Source organism: Hermetia illucens, chromosome 3 (genome assembly GCF_905115235.1).
Source record: "Hermetia illucens chromosome 3, iHerIll2.2.curated.20191125, whole genome shotgun sequence".
In the NCBI taxonomy this organism is placed as follows: Eukaryota; Metazoa; Arthropoda; class Insecta; order Diptera; family Stratiomyidae; genus Hermetia; species Hermetia illucens.
In genome coordinates this window covers 134,024,565-134,041,571 of record NC_051851.1, presented here as the reverse complement: position 1 = coordinate 134,041,571, position 17,007 = coordinate 134,024,565, and the positions used below count along the sequence as shown (strand labels likewise).

The 17,007-nt window shown below is 41.5% G+C and overlaps 1 protein-coding gene across 1 annotated transcript in view; it reads right to left on the bottom strand.

Annotated features, from left to right (window-relative positions):
* The window catches only part of LOC119650693 (alpha-tocopherol transfer protein-like), a 60,056-nt gene extending 47,659 nt beyond the window's left edge, over positions 1-12,397 (bottom strand). The window contains exon 1 of the mRNA XM_038053672.1: positions 11,844-12,397. The gene's annotated coding sequence lies outside the window, so the exon portion shown is untranslated. The remainder of the gene's footprint in view (positions 1-11,843) is intronic.
* Between the last annotated feature and the right edge of the window lie 4,610 nt (positions 12,398-17,007).

Genomic DNA, 17,007 nt, shown 5'->3' with positions numbered 1-17,007 from the left:
AAAAGCAACTACGTCTGAACGAACTAAGTACAGAAACCTCTCCTGCATGTATAACTTAATCTCGCATATGGACTTAGACCTTGGATCTCTTTAAGCTTCTCTCAGTTCAAGATTAAAACGGACATTAAGAAATTGAAGGTAAAAACGTTACTGGTGCAAACACGTCTATAAGAAACTTGGACCACGGAAAAATTACCAGTGATGACGAATAACTGTGATTTCACATCTGATTGCACACTAGTTTACTTACTTCATTGAGACATGCACACAACCGAGAGATCCCAACTGAAAGAGACCCGGAGTTACAAGGTTGTCCCGTCAAAGGTATAGAATTACGTTACCACCATGAGTCTCAGCATTCCTAAACTTCCGGCGGTAACCTCTGATACCGCACCTCTCAAAGAAGTGGACCAGCGTGTTAAACAGGTAGACAAACAAGAAAGTAAATAAGAGAAATGTTGTGGTGTTGTAATAAAACCTCATGGGTTATAGGCACCGAGTTAAGCAGACACATGAGAAAAGGCCGGTAGTTCTGCCATTTTTGCTAGGCACTTTGCTTGGGTGCGGCATTTTCAATGTCAGCTGCACGGTGCTACAATTGCAACTTATTTTTGCTAATTCTTGATGGGCTGAACGAAGGTACTATTTTACTGCTGAGTATATAAACAGATGCATGCACACATGTTCAACTAATGTTTACGTTGTTTCTGATGCGAGGCTACAAGTTAGCACAATTTTTTGTGAATCAATTTTTTGTCATGAGGAAGAGATTAACATTTAAATGCATGTTCAAACGCCAAGTAAGAGTTGCATGGCCTAATTGGATTGAAGGATGGTCAACTGTGCCGTAGAATTATATAATACAACTCTCACACTAAACGTGAAAAGTAGTTTTGACTGTTTTAAGAAATAGTCACGCAGTATTAAATATCCGAAATATCTATAATTATATTGGCGGAAACTATCAATAAGGCAACATGGAAGATCAGTATTAATGCCTCCATTTTGATCGTCTAAGAATATAAATTGATGCTATTAAACCACATTTGTTTCTTTTATGAGAGTGTCCCTAATTTGCCGTGAAGGCTTCTAGGCGGTTCTATAATACGGATACCCTGCAGCAGAGCTGAAGACAATCCAAGCTCGCGGAGAAAAATTACTTAAATCTCGGCGGTTAAAAAGTATCTAGTCTAGTATCTGCTCAAATAAACTTACTAATAATATATTACCAACTTTTAGAAATTGACTGAACGTAAAGGGGGCTTTACGTTCATCCTAGAAGTACTAAAAGCAACGGCCTAGAGAATAGTATCGCGCATTCGCATGCCAAGTTTCATATAAATAAGATTCTGACGTCGTAATTGGATGATCAAAGGGTAGTATAGGTTCCAGGGTGAAATGTGGTACCCACGATCGAGCATAAAACCTGAGTAACGCCTGCTGAACCAACACCAACAGCTCTACTACCAAACCCTATCTCCACCTCCAGGTGGTGACCGCTTGAAGCTCTTTCTTAACGAAAAGCTGTAGACGGAGAAGGATGAAGGCGAGTCTCCCGCGCCTAAAAACGGGACAAATCGTACCAACTGGTTCTCCAGGTTGGGGGTTGGGTAGGGCTGACAACCCTACACGGAAAGCAACTTGTTACGAAGCCACAACAGGAGCCTCGGACTGGACGGATTACACAACGACTAAACCGGCAACGCCAACGGAATAACGATTTGCGCATTTTCTCATGGAACGTGCGCCCCCTGTACAGAGATGAAGCTGCTGAGCAGCTAGCGGATACCCTGTCCCAATATAGGGCTGAACTAACAGCGTTACAGGAGATGCGTTGGGCAGGAACCGGTTTCCTGGAGAAGAGCCACTACATCATATATTATAGTGGCCATCCAGTAAACCATATGCTTGGAGTAGGTTTCTTAGTCAGCCGAAACAGAGTCGGAGAAGATGCGTTCTACGAGGCAGTAGAACGAACCTTCGATACCTGTCCCAGATACGATATCAAAATCATACTCGCGCATTTTAACAGCCAAGTAGGAAAGGAGCCCCTATTCAGGCGATACGCTGGCTCCCATAGCTTACCCCAAAATACAAATGATAACGGACTGCGGATTATTCAATAAGCAGGGTCATACGAAATGGTTGTTGGAAGTACCTGGTTTGCGCGGAAAGCGGTCCACAAACATACATGGGCCTCTCCAGACAAGACCTCTTTCAACCAAATTGACCAAGTGTTGATCGAATGTCGCCACCTCTCAGCCTTGATGAATGTCAGAACATATAGGGGGCCAATATAGACTCGGATCATTACCTCGTTGGCATGACGCTCCGAGCTCGAATAACAACACCACCCAGGATCCCCTCTGACAATCAGGTGAGAGTGAACACTGAAGCCATCTACAACACAGGCCTCCGCGACACCTATAAGAGGGAATGGATGCCGCAATAACCCCAGTCAACAGAGATCCTGGAGATGAAACACAAATATACTTGACCCCAGCCGCAAAAGGAGTCGGAACGGCTAGTTTGATGATGAATGTAAGCTAGCAACGGAATGGAATAATGCTGCATACAGTATAATGTTGCATTCTCAAAGAACGCGGGCATCCGCAGAGACTTATCACGAACTCCTCAAGCGGAGAAGCGACATCACAGACGGAAAAAGGAAGCCTGGGAGAACCAACAAGTCTGTGAATTAGACAAGTATAGGGAGCGACCGCACCAGGCGCGGAAGTTTTACCAACAAGTCACCAGGATGAAGCTTTATACACCTCGATGCTCATCCTGCCGAGACAAAGAGGGAAATCTGATTTCCGACAAATGGGCATATTGGAGCAATGAGTTGATGAGCTACTGAACAACCAGAACATCAGCGAGTTGGAGGTCCAGTCAACTGAAAACGACGGACAAATACTGCCACCACTAAATATAGGAAAAACAATCCGTGCAATTCATCGGCTAAAAGTCGCCAGGAGCCGATGGAATTACAGTCGAATTGGTTAAATATTGCGGCAACCAGTTACATCAAGTGGTTCATCAACTTGTGCTCAAGATATGGGACAGCGAATCAATGCCCGACGATTGGCAACGAGGCATTATCTGTCTCATACATAAAAAGGAAGATATCACACAGTGCAGCAATTATAGAGGTGTAACGTTGCTGAATACCATCTATAAGATATTCTCCGCTATCTTGTTAGGCCGGATAGCACCATACGCCCAGAACATCATTGGCCCATACCAAAGAGCCCTCACTCCAGGCAAATCAGCAACAGATCAGATTTTCTCTCTGCGGCAGGCGATGGAAAAACTGGACTGAAATATGGACACCAGTTGCATCATCTATTCATCGACTTTATAGCCGCCTATGATAGCATAGCCAGGGTAAAACTGTACGCGGCCATGAGAGAATTCGATATCCCGACGAAATTGATAAGACTGACTAAGCTGACCCTGACCAATGTGCAAGGCCAAATAAAAGCAGCAGGATCACTCTCAAGACAATTCGACGTCAACAACGGTCTACGACAAGGGGATGCCCTATAATGCGTCCTCTTTAACCTGGTCCTGGAGAAAGTGATCTGTGATGCTGAGGTAAATGCAAGGGGTACGATCCTCCTTAGGTTCACCCAACTGCTGGCCTATGCTGACGATATCGACATCATGGGAAGAACGACCGGGGACGTACAAACTACTTTCATCCAGATCGAGCAGGCGGCGCGCAATGAAGGCAAGACAAAATATATGGTGGCAACGTCAGCACCGAAAACCAAGCAACCAACAACATCAAATCGCACTCGTCAAACGGGAAGAATAAGGATAGGAGAATACAGCTTTGTGACCGTTGACAATTTCTCCTATCTAGGGTCGAAAATCATAACCGATAACAGCTACGATGAAGAAATCCGCGCACGGTTGTTGTCAGTCAACAGAGCCTATTTCAGCTTACAAAGACTGTTCCGCTCGAAAAGTCTCACCATAGGGTCAAAGCTCTTACTGTACAAGACTATGATCTTGCCAGTCCTCAGGAAACTTGGGTTCTTAACAAGAAAAATTGCGAACTCTTGGCCGCGTTCGAGAGAAGAATCCTCCAAAGAATTTTTGGCCCCCTACATGAGGATGGACGATTCCGTAGCCTACACAATGACGAAATCTATGAGCGATACCATGACCGTCAGGTAGTGGAAAAAATCCGGCTCAATAGGTTACGGTGGGCGGATCACTTAATCCGTATGGATGAGAATGATCCCACCCGGAAAGTCTATAAGAGCAGTATCTATGGTAGAAAAAGAAGATGAAGCAGACCCTGCCTAAGATGGAGCGATGGCGTAGGTCAGAACGCCAGACAGCTTCTAGGGATATCGAATTAGTGGACCACGACGCAAAACCGGGATGTTGGAGTTCCTTATTAAGGTAGTTCTAGACCGGATACCGGTTGTTGCGCCGTTGATGATGATGATGATGGATTTAATTTATTAAACGCTGCCTCTTCCCTGGGGGTAGGATCACCGTAAAACATTATAAACATTCGACACCAACACTTGATTCTCTGAGCAGAGAGGATCTCATGAATTTCCACTGTCTTGCTCTCAATCTAAGACCTACTTCGTTTTTATGATTTTATGTAAAGAAAAACCTTGTTAAAATCGACTCAATGTAAGTCTTTCTGGCAATGTTTCATATTCGATTCACTCGAAAACGGCTGAACTTATTGCCGTGAAATTTGGTGAGGGTGTGTGGTCTATAAACTCCTTTAATGCAAGCTTTTGGGGGTCCCCATACCAGAATATAGTCATTTGGGATATCAAATGAAAAGGATCAAGTAGTACTGGCCCAAGTTTCGATATCAGCTATTAAATAAGGGAGTTAATTTTTCAAATAATTACACTATTTTTGCGAAAAACCGCTTGTATTTTTTATTTTATTCGTATATATCGATACTTTGGGAACCACTTGTTGTCCCCATCAGTGCTACACGGACGTGTAGCGCGAAAAAAAAGCACGAGCGCTAGAAACACCGCAAGATTACACTTAGGAAGGAGTTGGTGCCTGAAATGTACGTACCATGAAGTGTAGCGGGCCTCGTTATTAGAACCTATTCAAATCTGAAAGGACACTGTGATGCACTTTTAATGTTGCATCTTTAGTCATATTTTTTTCTACAATTACTGTCTTTAGATTTGCATTTTGCCCATCAAATAGGTGTTTTTTTCTATTGCCGTTTTCGAAAAAGAATGACTTCCGAATGCGATTTGCTAAATCTGCTGATTATTCCCGAAACACTTTTTACCAAGCTCTCCTATAGAAACCCTAAATATGTGGAAATCGTTAAAGATATAATCTTCGCTTTTTTCACCGGGCACTAACCAATCTACAAAATATTTTCCTACTATTCCTTTGTTGCATAGAAAATTATTAATAATAATTTTGTATTTAATTTGAACTAATTTAATTATTTAATGTCATAGCGGATTCCATTACTTCAGGCATAAAAACTCGAGGAATGCCTTCTGTCATGAAACACCTCAGTTCTGCTAGTAAAATACATTTATATAAAGTAGTTCAAAGGGTAAACGGGATTGTTTCATGTGTCAAAGTTAATTGCTTGCTTGAGTCCAACAACCACAAGCTACTAGAAACGAAATTTAACCCCTGGGGAAGGCAATGAACTCGTCAACCAACCAACCAAGGAACAACTTTATGTCCATATACCACTCAAATGGCCGAGCTATAAAAGCCACGGGCATCCATCCGGGACCAAATTTACGTTCAATATAATTCGAGAGGTGAGAGAGAGAGTTGCCTCTGCCCTGGTACGAAACCGTAAAGCGTCTTCGCTTATTGTTAGGAAGCATTGTTCATTAGTAACACCGAACTTGATGTCACTTGACATACTACTGGCGCTAAGTCCGTTTACCTCATCAACCCATGTCTATGTCGCGGCATGAGTTGTGTGTGTATGGGGACGAGGCGGGGGAGATGCAAAGCCTCTGAATATTCAGACCCCACTAGTCCATTGTACTCGATTCCCCCATCTAACGAAATATTCGGGATTCATTTATGTATCACAGGATTTCCGTTAGTGGATGTGATGTTACCCGCTGCAGTTGGAGCACATCAGCACCAAAAATCTGATGTTGGTCTCAGGAAATGTTCCGTGGATTCCGCTTCCTCATTACAGGATGGACACCTATCATCTTAAAGAATCCCTATTCTGAACATATATCCAACTAGTGAATTATGGCCAGTCAGTATGCCTAGAATACCCCTGGAAGTCTTCCTGCTTTTCAACGAGATAAACTGCGGTATATTTGTTTCGTTCTGACAGGAAAACTTTGGTGTGCTCACCAGCATCAAGGCTCTGCCACCAGCATTTATGGGAAGCTTGTTCCCAGTTTTTAATAGTAGCATTAGCCAATGCTACTGGCATTCCAATTGCTGGTTCCGGCCCGAGCACGGCGGAAATTGAACCTTATTTTGCTAAGGCATCTGCGATTTCATTTCCCTCTAGATCGTAATGACCTGGCAACCAGAGTAGTTCAACCGTATTGAATCTAGAATCCTGAACGATTTTGAAGTCATCAAAGAACGCCCTCAATGCATCTTGCCTATCGCTACATATCACAATGCACCTGGTCTTCAATCGCTTGTCAATCATCCAGATTGTCGCACTTAGGATCACATAAACTTCAGCCTGAAAGACCGTTGCATATTGTCTCAAGGGAAAAGTCCCCCCGCCAACTCGGATATTACTCTCCGTATCGCCTCGTCTCATGACACACGTAATGCGGACATTTTTGATGTGCCCTTCGCCGAGCTCGAGATTTACTTTCACTCTCCGATCCCGAGGTTTTGCCGGTCCTACAATGCCCTACAGCTTGGTTCATTTGACTCTATGTCCCTCTCTAGCTTTAAGCGCAAAATATGCCATTTACTTGCTCCTCCCTCTGAGGACAATATGTAATAAGAAATTTGCTTTCTGTGTATTGTCCTCATTAAATAAATAAATAAATAAATAAATAAATGAAGTAGCATTGTCCAAACCAAGAAGAGCAGCAGCCGCTGTCGCTCAATCGTCTCTGGTTTTAAGCTTGCATCGATCGGTGCCGATGATTCATTCCAGAACATCCGACTAATGCTCTTAGAAATTCCCCTAGTTCGGTTCATTGAAGTTTCATGATTAGAGTGTACTAACTCCTATTATCTTTACTCGCTTTATCCGCAGGCATTTGGCAAGATAATAATCTAAGGGACAGTACTCCATTAGAAGTCCTACTAGGGTTTTTATATCTTCTTCTTAAGAGAGAATTAGAATTCTAGGAACCTCAGGTTCTTTCAAAAAATGTTCGTCTACCACCAGATGTCAAAATTCTTCCATTCGACTGTGTGAATAGAATTTAGGATAACTTTGGGTGCCCTGAACAATGCAGTTTTCATTACTTCAAGAAATCTTAGCCTAGCCACGAGATTTTTATTGTGGATGTATGCATATAGTAAACCCGTTATTAAGAAAGCACCCAATTTTCAAAAGATCAGAACACTGCAAAACTTTTCGTTCATATTATTCCTGGATGTGATGTTTCTGGTTTGAAGTCATAAGGTATCCATGACCAAAAAACCATAATTAAAAAACAGAAGAGACAACCTCCAAAACACCTTAATAACTCGCGTGCGTCTTATAACACACGTAACGCTGATATTTTCAACGTGCCCTTCGCGGAGCTCGAAGTCTATTTTCATTCCCCGATTCCCAGGCTTTGCCGAAATTATAATGCAAAACAGCTTGGTCCTTTTAACTTCCCTACTTTAAGTAATTTTAAACGTAGGATAAGTTTTTTGATTTCTCCTCCTCCTCCTGAGGACAATAATTAATTGGAATTCTATCTGTTTGTTGTCCGTTAATTAAATAAATAAATAAATTCCTTCCAGAAAAAACAGAATCTTCTTCCATTTCTGCATGCACAGAATCCAACCAATCAACTGCGGTTCGATTCCAAGCCGCCTTGCTACTCATCAAATCGCTGCGAACAAGTTATAATTGAAGTCTCCTTTGATATCCATAAACGCGCCCAAACTTAATTTCTTTTCACATATAGCGTTCTCAATGTTTGCTTTCAACTCATGGAATGCTATGCGCATGCCTTTTCAGGAAATTCAGGGTAGGTTTTCCCTATTTGGAAGGAAGCGTTGTTTTGTGATTCCGGCACCAAACTTAATGTCGATTGACGCATTAGCAAAGCTAAATCTGCCTCCATATTTTGTCCAAAATCTGGAAATGCAACTATTTCAATACTAACATCAAATTGAGGTTGCTTTGCGCCAATGTTCTCATGGAGAACGACCGTCACTGTTACTCTGAAACTCCAAGTTTACATCAATATCATCTGAGTATTCTGGTCTAAGACAATAACTAATGAAAGCCTTTGGCGGCGTACGTGATGATCAGAATGGCAGCAGGTAGGTTATGGATTACGGTTACGCTCCATATAGGGATTTACACCGACCACATATTCCATACTTCTACCTTCCGCAAAGTTATTGGAATATAAGCGCATACCAAGCATGTGTCCCTAATATTCAAGCCCAGGCCATCCGTTTTTAATGTTTTGTGTAATACAAAACTTTATTAAAATCGATTCACTGTTTGTCTCCTTGTCTAATTGTCGGTCTGTCACACGCACTTTCCTCCAGAACGACTAAACCGATCCGAACGAAATTTGGTGGACAGATGGAAACTATGAAATCCCACGCATACGGTGAGAGACATAAATTTACGTGCAGTTTAAAGGGGGGCTACCCATACATGCAAAGTGGGATGTACATTTTTTTCATCGTATATAGTCATGTGGGGCATCAAATGAAAGACCCCGATGATTACTTTCCGCAACTGATATTAGTTTTGACATCAATTGCAAAATGCGCGAGTAAGTAATTAAAATGTGCGCACTTAAAGTGATACAGGACTCATTTTCGAAAACTACCCAAACCAAAAATCTGAAATCTTATACGAAATATAGACCTTAAAATATGTCCCATTCCGATATCTGCTGACGTCTCAATTGGGTGGTCAAAGGGTAGTATAGGTCCCGGGCGAAACGTAGTACCCACGATCGAACATAAAACCTGAGTAACGCCTGCTGAACCAACACCAACAGCTCTACTACCAAACCTTATCTCCACCTCCAGGTGGTGACCGCTCGAAGCTCTTTCTTAACGAAAAGCTGTAGACGGAGAAGGATGAAGGTGAGTCTTCTCCGCCTAAAAACGGGACAAATTGTACCAACTGGTCCTCCAGGTTGGGGGCTAGGTGGTGCTGACAACCCTACACGGAAAACAACTTGTTACGAAGCCACAACAGGAGCCTCAGACCGGACAGATAATATAATGACGAACCCGGCAACGACAACGGAATAACGATTTACACATTTTCTCATGGAATGTGCAGTCCCTGTACAGAGATTGAGCTGCCAAGCAGCTAGCCGATACCCTGTCCCAATATAGGGTTAACGTAACAGCGTTACAGGAGATGCGTTGGACAGGGACCGGTTTCTTGGAGAATAGTCACTGCACCATATATTATAGCGACCATTCAGTAACCCATGTGGTCGGAGTAGGTTTCTTAGTCAGCCAAAAAATTAAACCTACTGTTCTCGGCTTTGAAAACATAAGCGGAAACCTATGCACTATGCGCTTGCGAGGCAAATTTAGAGATATAAGCCTCATTAACGTTCACGCCCCTACAGAGGAGACTGCAGAGTCGGAGGAGGATACCTTCTATGAGGCAGTAGAACGAATCCTCGAAGCCTGTCCCAGATATGATGCCCGTATTCAGGCAAATACAAATGATAAAGGACTGCGGATTATTCAATTAGCAGTATCAGAGGAAATAGTTGTTGGAAGTACCTGGTTTGCGCGGAAAGCGGTCTACAAACAAACGTGGGCCTCTCCAGACGGGATCACTTTCAACCAAATTGACCGCGTGCTGATTGAACGTCGAAACCTCTCAGCCTTGATGAATGTCAGAACATATAGGGGGGCCCAAATAGACTCGGATCACTATTTCGTTGGCAAGGTGCTCCGAGCTCGAATAACAACACCGTCCAGAATCCCCTCTAACAATCAGAGCATATTTCAGCTTACAAAAACTGTTCCGCTCGAACGAAAAGCTCTTACTGTACAAGACAATGATCTTGCCAGTCCTCATGTATTCCTCCGAAACTTAGGTTCTTAGCAAGAAAGAATTGCGAACTCTTGGTCGCGTTCGAGAGAAGAATTCTCCTTAGAAATTTTGGCCCCCCAACATGAGGATGGACGATTCCGTAGCCTACATAACGACGAAATCTATGAGCGATAACATGACCGTCTGGTTGTGGATAAAATCTAGTTTAATAGGTGGCGGTGGGCGGGTCACTTAATCCGTATGAATGAGGATGATCCAGTCCGGAAAGTCTATAAGGGTAATATCTATGGTAGAAAAAGAAGACGAGGCAGACCTAGCCTGAAACGAAACGTGGACCTCGGCGCAAAACCGGGATGTCTGGAGTTCCTTATTAGGGCAGGCCTAAACCGGATACCGGTTGTTGCGCCGTTGATGATCATGGCTATCTAATGGTGATCCGTTCCGTTTACGTTTCGATGTCAGTGCTTCTTTTGATACGTATATCCAGGAAACAGTTCCTAAATCTACTGCTGATAGCAAAGTGGTCGATCTGATTCCTCCTGCTGTGCCGGTCAGTTGAAACACAACTGACCTTATGGCAGGCTCTGTGCTCAAAGAATATGCCACAATTATCGTTACGGTCGTCAAAGTGTTTCCCCATCACACACTATCCGCATTCAGATCATCCATCACGACAACATTGTCATCTTTAGGATGGCTCTTCTGAACTGTCTGTAATTACTCCTAGAGAGCATTCTTCTTTACTGTGTGACTTTAGATGTGTGACAAGTGGAAAGTAGTACTCTCCAGAGTCCCAGCATCTTACTTCGCTAGATCCAGAATGTCCAAGTTACATATATCGTTGAAATTCTCGCTCGAGTTGGAGAAAGCGAGCATTTTGAGGGCCTTCGCTACCGTTATCGAGGAGCGCTCGTAACTTAAGATGGTTTTTACTCACGTATCCTGTTTATGTCCAAGCCCTCAGCTATATGGTCAATGGTAACCATATACGTATATGTCGACTAACTAACGATTTATAGACTAACAGGATGTTGAAAAAACATTGTTTCTGGAAACACACGACTGGTGAAAAAAAATTTGTGCCAATTTCCGTCCTGTGATTTCAATACTCATATGAGTGTAGAAACTTCAAAATTTTAATTATAATTATGTAGTTTATTTTTATCTATGATATAAAACTGAGTTCCGGGAGCCAGAGAAGTCATGTATGTATGTACATTTTAGGCGATGGTGTCATGTTTACTACTGACCTTAGTATCTTAGATTTATCCACAAGTATTGCCAAATGCTTACTAAACATTAACATTTCTAAAATGAACCATGCCAATCACAAGTTATGTAGAAAATTTCCTTATTTTTCCTTTTTCACCACATAGAAGAAAATACAACATGAAAACATACAAACAAAATTGAAATAATGCACTTTGAGTTGGTCAACGGGTCTGCACTATTCACAACACACTCCTAGATACATGCATTCATGTTCAAATTCATTTCCCAGCACATTTATGTCCTTTTGAATTAATGCGAAATCCTTTTGAGTATTGGAACAATTTTACCTCTACTACGTTTGTGAGTAGTGCAATCTTTTCCTATAACCATGTCTACGTAATTTATCTAGTTCAAGGACGCTCTGGTACCTTGACCCAATAAGCATTACCTTTTTAACAGAACGGAATCCTTATTTCAGCTGGCGGCGAAAAAATCGATGAAGAGTCGGTGCACGAAAATTATTATAGTGAAAGGAATTTCGGGGCGTTTGAATTTCCGTGGAATGATTTGCACTAATCAGATTAAAAAATGGCGAACCACGATTAATTTATTTATTTAATTAACATGTTATCCTCGCAGAAATTCTGATGTGCTCAACTAGTCTCACTTAATACTGGACTTTTAGCAAATTTCCAACTCACACTGTGAACAAACACTACCAAGTTACCCACTTGTAACAAACGATTACGTGCTAAACTGAATTCTATGCACTTGAGGGAAACTTTCTGTTGTAACTCTTCGAGTATCTGTATTCCGAATGAGACGTTCCACAGAACACTTCTGGATCTTATATCAAAGATAGTAGGGCAGCAAGGTGAACTAGTAACTGTTCAAAGATACTATGCGGCACGCAAAGCACTATCCCACTCCGTGTCCTATCTCCGAAAACAATCAACACTTTTCAATAATATTTAATTACTTTTTTTGGAGAACTTTTACAAAACATGATTAAGTTTCTTCCCGGGATTACAAATTTTATCTAAATAACTACTGGATCATAAACGCGACTGAGTTTCGATGTAAAGTGAGAGAGTGTTTCAGCACTGATTTTATTTCAAGTGAGCCCGCAAAGCGCAGAATAAATGAATTATAATGTGCACTTGACTTAATTCGCTCTTTAATTTGCGTTTTGATAGCTTACATTAAAAACACTCACAGTACACAAATCAATGAACGCACTTACGGACGTTAATTCACTTCGTCATCGTGATACGATACGTACTCCTCACACTGTTTTCGGTCTTCGTGCTTCTTAGTTGCTCCACTAAAATAAACTTGTTACACCATTTTCAATGGTTATAACAATTATTAAGAAACTGCAGTAAGTGAAGCATATACCGAACCTGGGAAGCTTACAGGCAATGGACAGTTTCTTGCAATTAACAGACCAAACCGAAGAAAAGTTGAGGAAGGCCTTAAGGTTGTCTTGGTTGCTTTATTCGAGAGCAGTTTTAGTGCAGGTTTCCAGTTTACGTGGATGGTAAAGGGGAGACGTTTGGTTGGACTCATGAAACATCCACTTGCATGCTCGGGATGGTATCCAACTCAACTCCGGTTCTAAGAAACCTGACTGACAAAGCCAAACTGCAGGTTCATGATTGTGTGCAGATACGTAAACTTCTTTCACTCACTCGTTCAAACAAAAAGTGCTTCTGTGGAAAGCATGCGGCCAGAATGGCACAAGATTTCATCCAAACTTTTCCGAAAGCCAATGAGCTAATCTCCAGCCAGCAAAAATTAGATGCTTCCTCTAATATTACTTTTCCTTCTCAAGATACCCCCTCAATCTTTTTTTGCATTTTTGGCTTTAAGCAAAGCTCAACGACGGTTACTTCCTAATGTACCGTTTAAAATAGTTTGTACATCTCCAAAATCCATCTCTAACTGAAACCAAGTTGTTAGTACCCCCCGGCGTCTGTTAGTCAGTGGCGTAACCACGCTGGAAAAAAAAACCAAATGCGAATATCATCACCAACAAGCTTGAGTAATGCAAAATTACACTTGGATCTACCTGGATTGTAAAATATGTGCATATATTCAACGAGATACCAAAGTTCAAATGCAATTTAGTGTAATTTACGTCAAGCCGTAATTAAAGAGATGTTCACAGGCAGTTGTAATTATAACGTGACAAAGTTTATTGAGGGTATATTAGGGAACTTTAAAGGTTTTATGGGAGATAAAGTTTTATTAGAGTTTGAAGAGAAATCAGGTCTCTTAAAATAGTAAACCAACAGCGAAGAGGTACAAGTAAACGATTTTAGTAGAATTAATGGTATTCAGCACAAACTGGACACTCCTGTGAGTTATTGAGGAAATTTCCAGGACAATTGTTTAATTATTATCTCCGTTGGGGCACCGTAATTAATTTTGTCTTTTTCTTGGAAATATTATGGTCGATTCATCTTCTATCATATCTCCGGCTAGACGACAATTAGCAATTAACAAACATACTAGAAGGTCTAAAAGGCCCACAAGATTTGGACATTGTCATCTACAAGGACGGAGCTACCTATAAAAGCAAAAAAGTGGTGATAAAGCAAACATTCTCCACGTGTCAACATTGATGTGGAGCCCGCTTTTGAGGAAAAGTGCAAAAAAGCAGAAGTGCATTGAGTAAAACTCCAATCAACATTGCAAGGTTTTGTTTGTAAAGCATGGGGGGGGGGGGGGGGGGGGGGGGTTGGTGTTGTAAAATTTTTCTTCACCGAGTGTAGTCATGTGGGGTAGCAAATAAGAGGTTTCGATTAGTACCTTTCGAAACTAGTCTTAGTTTCGGCATATGTTGAAAATCTGGGTAGCGCGAGGAGTCGAAATTGATGATTTCTTTAAAGGGGTCATCCCCTGTCTCGGATCCGAGGAATCGAATTTTTTTTGACATCAATTATATCTATATATAGTGTAGAATATACGGACAAAGTGATTTTTTTTATATTCGGAGTCGTTCGGAGATTATAGTGTTAAATACGTAATAAGTCACATGCCAGATTTATGTCGATCGCCGTAATAAAGCTCGTATTTATCGGTCCGGATGACGTTCGAATGACTTCCCTGAGAATTGAAGCCAAGGCTGTCCATGTGTTTCTTCAAGAAACCTAAGGTTTATGGACTAGGTATAGCAGATTAATAATCAGTTAAGATTTTATGGCTAAAAATCGCATTCTACTTTTTAAATGCGTTTTCCTGCATGTTGAAAATCGGCTGCCACCATAGCCCAAAATCTATCCAACCAAATTCTTTGAAATTTTCACGACTTATTCAGAACATATTTCTACGGTCCGCAAACTAGCATAATTGCGATTCATTCAGTAGATTTTTTTTCTATTCATTAAAGAAGCGTTAAAAAAAAACACCAAAATTCACAAAAAAAAATTTAACACGGCGCCAAAACTTTAGTTTTTAATATTTTTTAATAATCCTAGTTTGCGGACTGTAGTTAAGTCTGCACGTTAAAATGCCGTTTACTTTTTTTCTTTAAGATGATCGGAGCACCCTCTAGCGTGGCAGCAGAAAAAACACCTTTTTTTGAAGATGGGTGTATAAATTGCTCTGTATTTCAATAATGAGCTATGCTATCGGGCTGGAAAAATTATTACGCATGCTCAAGATATGAGTTAATATATGCTGTATCTTTATCCCGTTCTTCACAAAAAATTTCTAAAAAAGCGAAAAAAAACGGCCCTTCACACGCGATGACCCCCTTAACGGGCTCATTCTCAGAAACTTGAAACTACCTAACTGGAAAATCAGAAAAAAATAATGAAGCCTCTGTGCGGTGTGCAGGTCTCTCCTTACAGATATCTGGCCAAGTTTGAAACTTGTTAGCACTGAAGAAGGGAACAAGTGGTTCCCGAAATATCGGTATTTGCAAGAATAAACATTCACACCAACGGAAAAGAAACAACAAGTTTTTAATATTTCGAATAATTAATCGTTGGAAACACCGCATAATTTCACTCAGAGTATATTAGTTGTTGGGAAATTGTGTAAAACAAAACCTTATTAAAATCGATTTACTGTCTGTCCGTCTGACGGATTTTTCTATGAAACGGTTCGAAATCCCCAATATTTACAGAGATACAGACGTTTAAAGTTTTTCCCAAGATTCATTCATGGTACTCAGCAACGTGATACCTCTACAATTGCTGCACTGCGTGATATCCCCCTCTTTATGTATGAGACAGATAATGCCTCGTTGCCATTCGTCAGGCATTGATTCGCTGTCCCATACTTTGAGCATCAGTTGATGAACCACTTAGTGTAATTGGTCGCCTCCATATTTAACCAATTCGGCTGTAATTCCATCGGCTCCTGGCGGCTTATGATTTTGAAGCCGATGAATTGCGCGGACTGTTTCTCCTATACTTGGTGATGGCAGTATTTATCCGTCGTCTTCAGTTGGCGGGACCTCCAACTCGCCGATGTTGTGGTTGTTCAGTAGTTCATCAAGGTACTCAACCCATCACTCCAATATGCCCATCCTGTCGGAAATCAGATTTCCCTCTTTGTCTCGGCAGGATGAGCATCGTGGTGTGTAAGGCTTCATCCTGCTGACTTGTTGGTAAAACTTCCGCGCCTGGTGCGGTTGCTCTCTGTACTTTTCGAATTCACAGGCCTGTTGGTTCTCCCAGGATTCCTTTTTCCGTCTGTGAAGTCGCTTCTCCGCTCGACGGAGTTCGTGATAAGTCTCCGCGCGTGCCCGCGTTGTTTGAGAATGCAGCATTACTCGGTTATCAGCATTCTTCCATTCCGTTCCTAGCTTACATTCATCGTCAAACCAGCCGTTCCGAAGTATATTTGTGGCAGTAGTTATGATAACGTTCTTCAGGCGATTGTGAAGATCATCGCGAATTTCACTCCTTTTCTCGAAATCCCCAATATTTACAGAGATACAAGCGTTTGAAGTTTTTCCCAGTATTCCTCCAAATTTCAGCAATTTTCCTGGCACTCAGACCCCACAACCTATATATTTTGAAGCTCAGACCCTCCCACAACACCAGTGATCACGAAATTCACTCCTTTTTTCGAAATTCTCATATTACGGAGATATAAGTGTTTAAAGTTTTTCCCAAGATTCCTCCAAATTTCAACAATTTTCCTGGCACCCAGACCCCACATTTTTCGGTGAAAAAACGACATGTTTAAACATGAATAACTCGAAAACTAATACTTGTACTGTAACTGGGACGAAGCAGTAGAATGCGTGTCAAGATATACTGACGTCTTCTACACCGATTGCTCAAAACAGCAGGAGCAGGAGTCTACCACGCGGATAGAAACGTGAAGTGGGCTTTTCCCTTGGGACACAACGGTCTTTCAGGCTGAAATGTATGCGATCCTAAGAACGGACGACGTGCGGTTGAAGGGCAGGCACATCGCAATCTGTAGCGATGCATTGAACGCGTTGAATAGTATTTTGATCACTTCAAAAATCGGCCAGGAATGTATAAACCGATTGAACTCTAAGTGTAATTGTGCAGTATTTCCAGCGATTAATTATTTGAAATAATAAAAAACTTGTTTCTTATTCGCTAGTTTTGACATCTTTATTT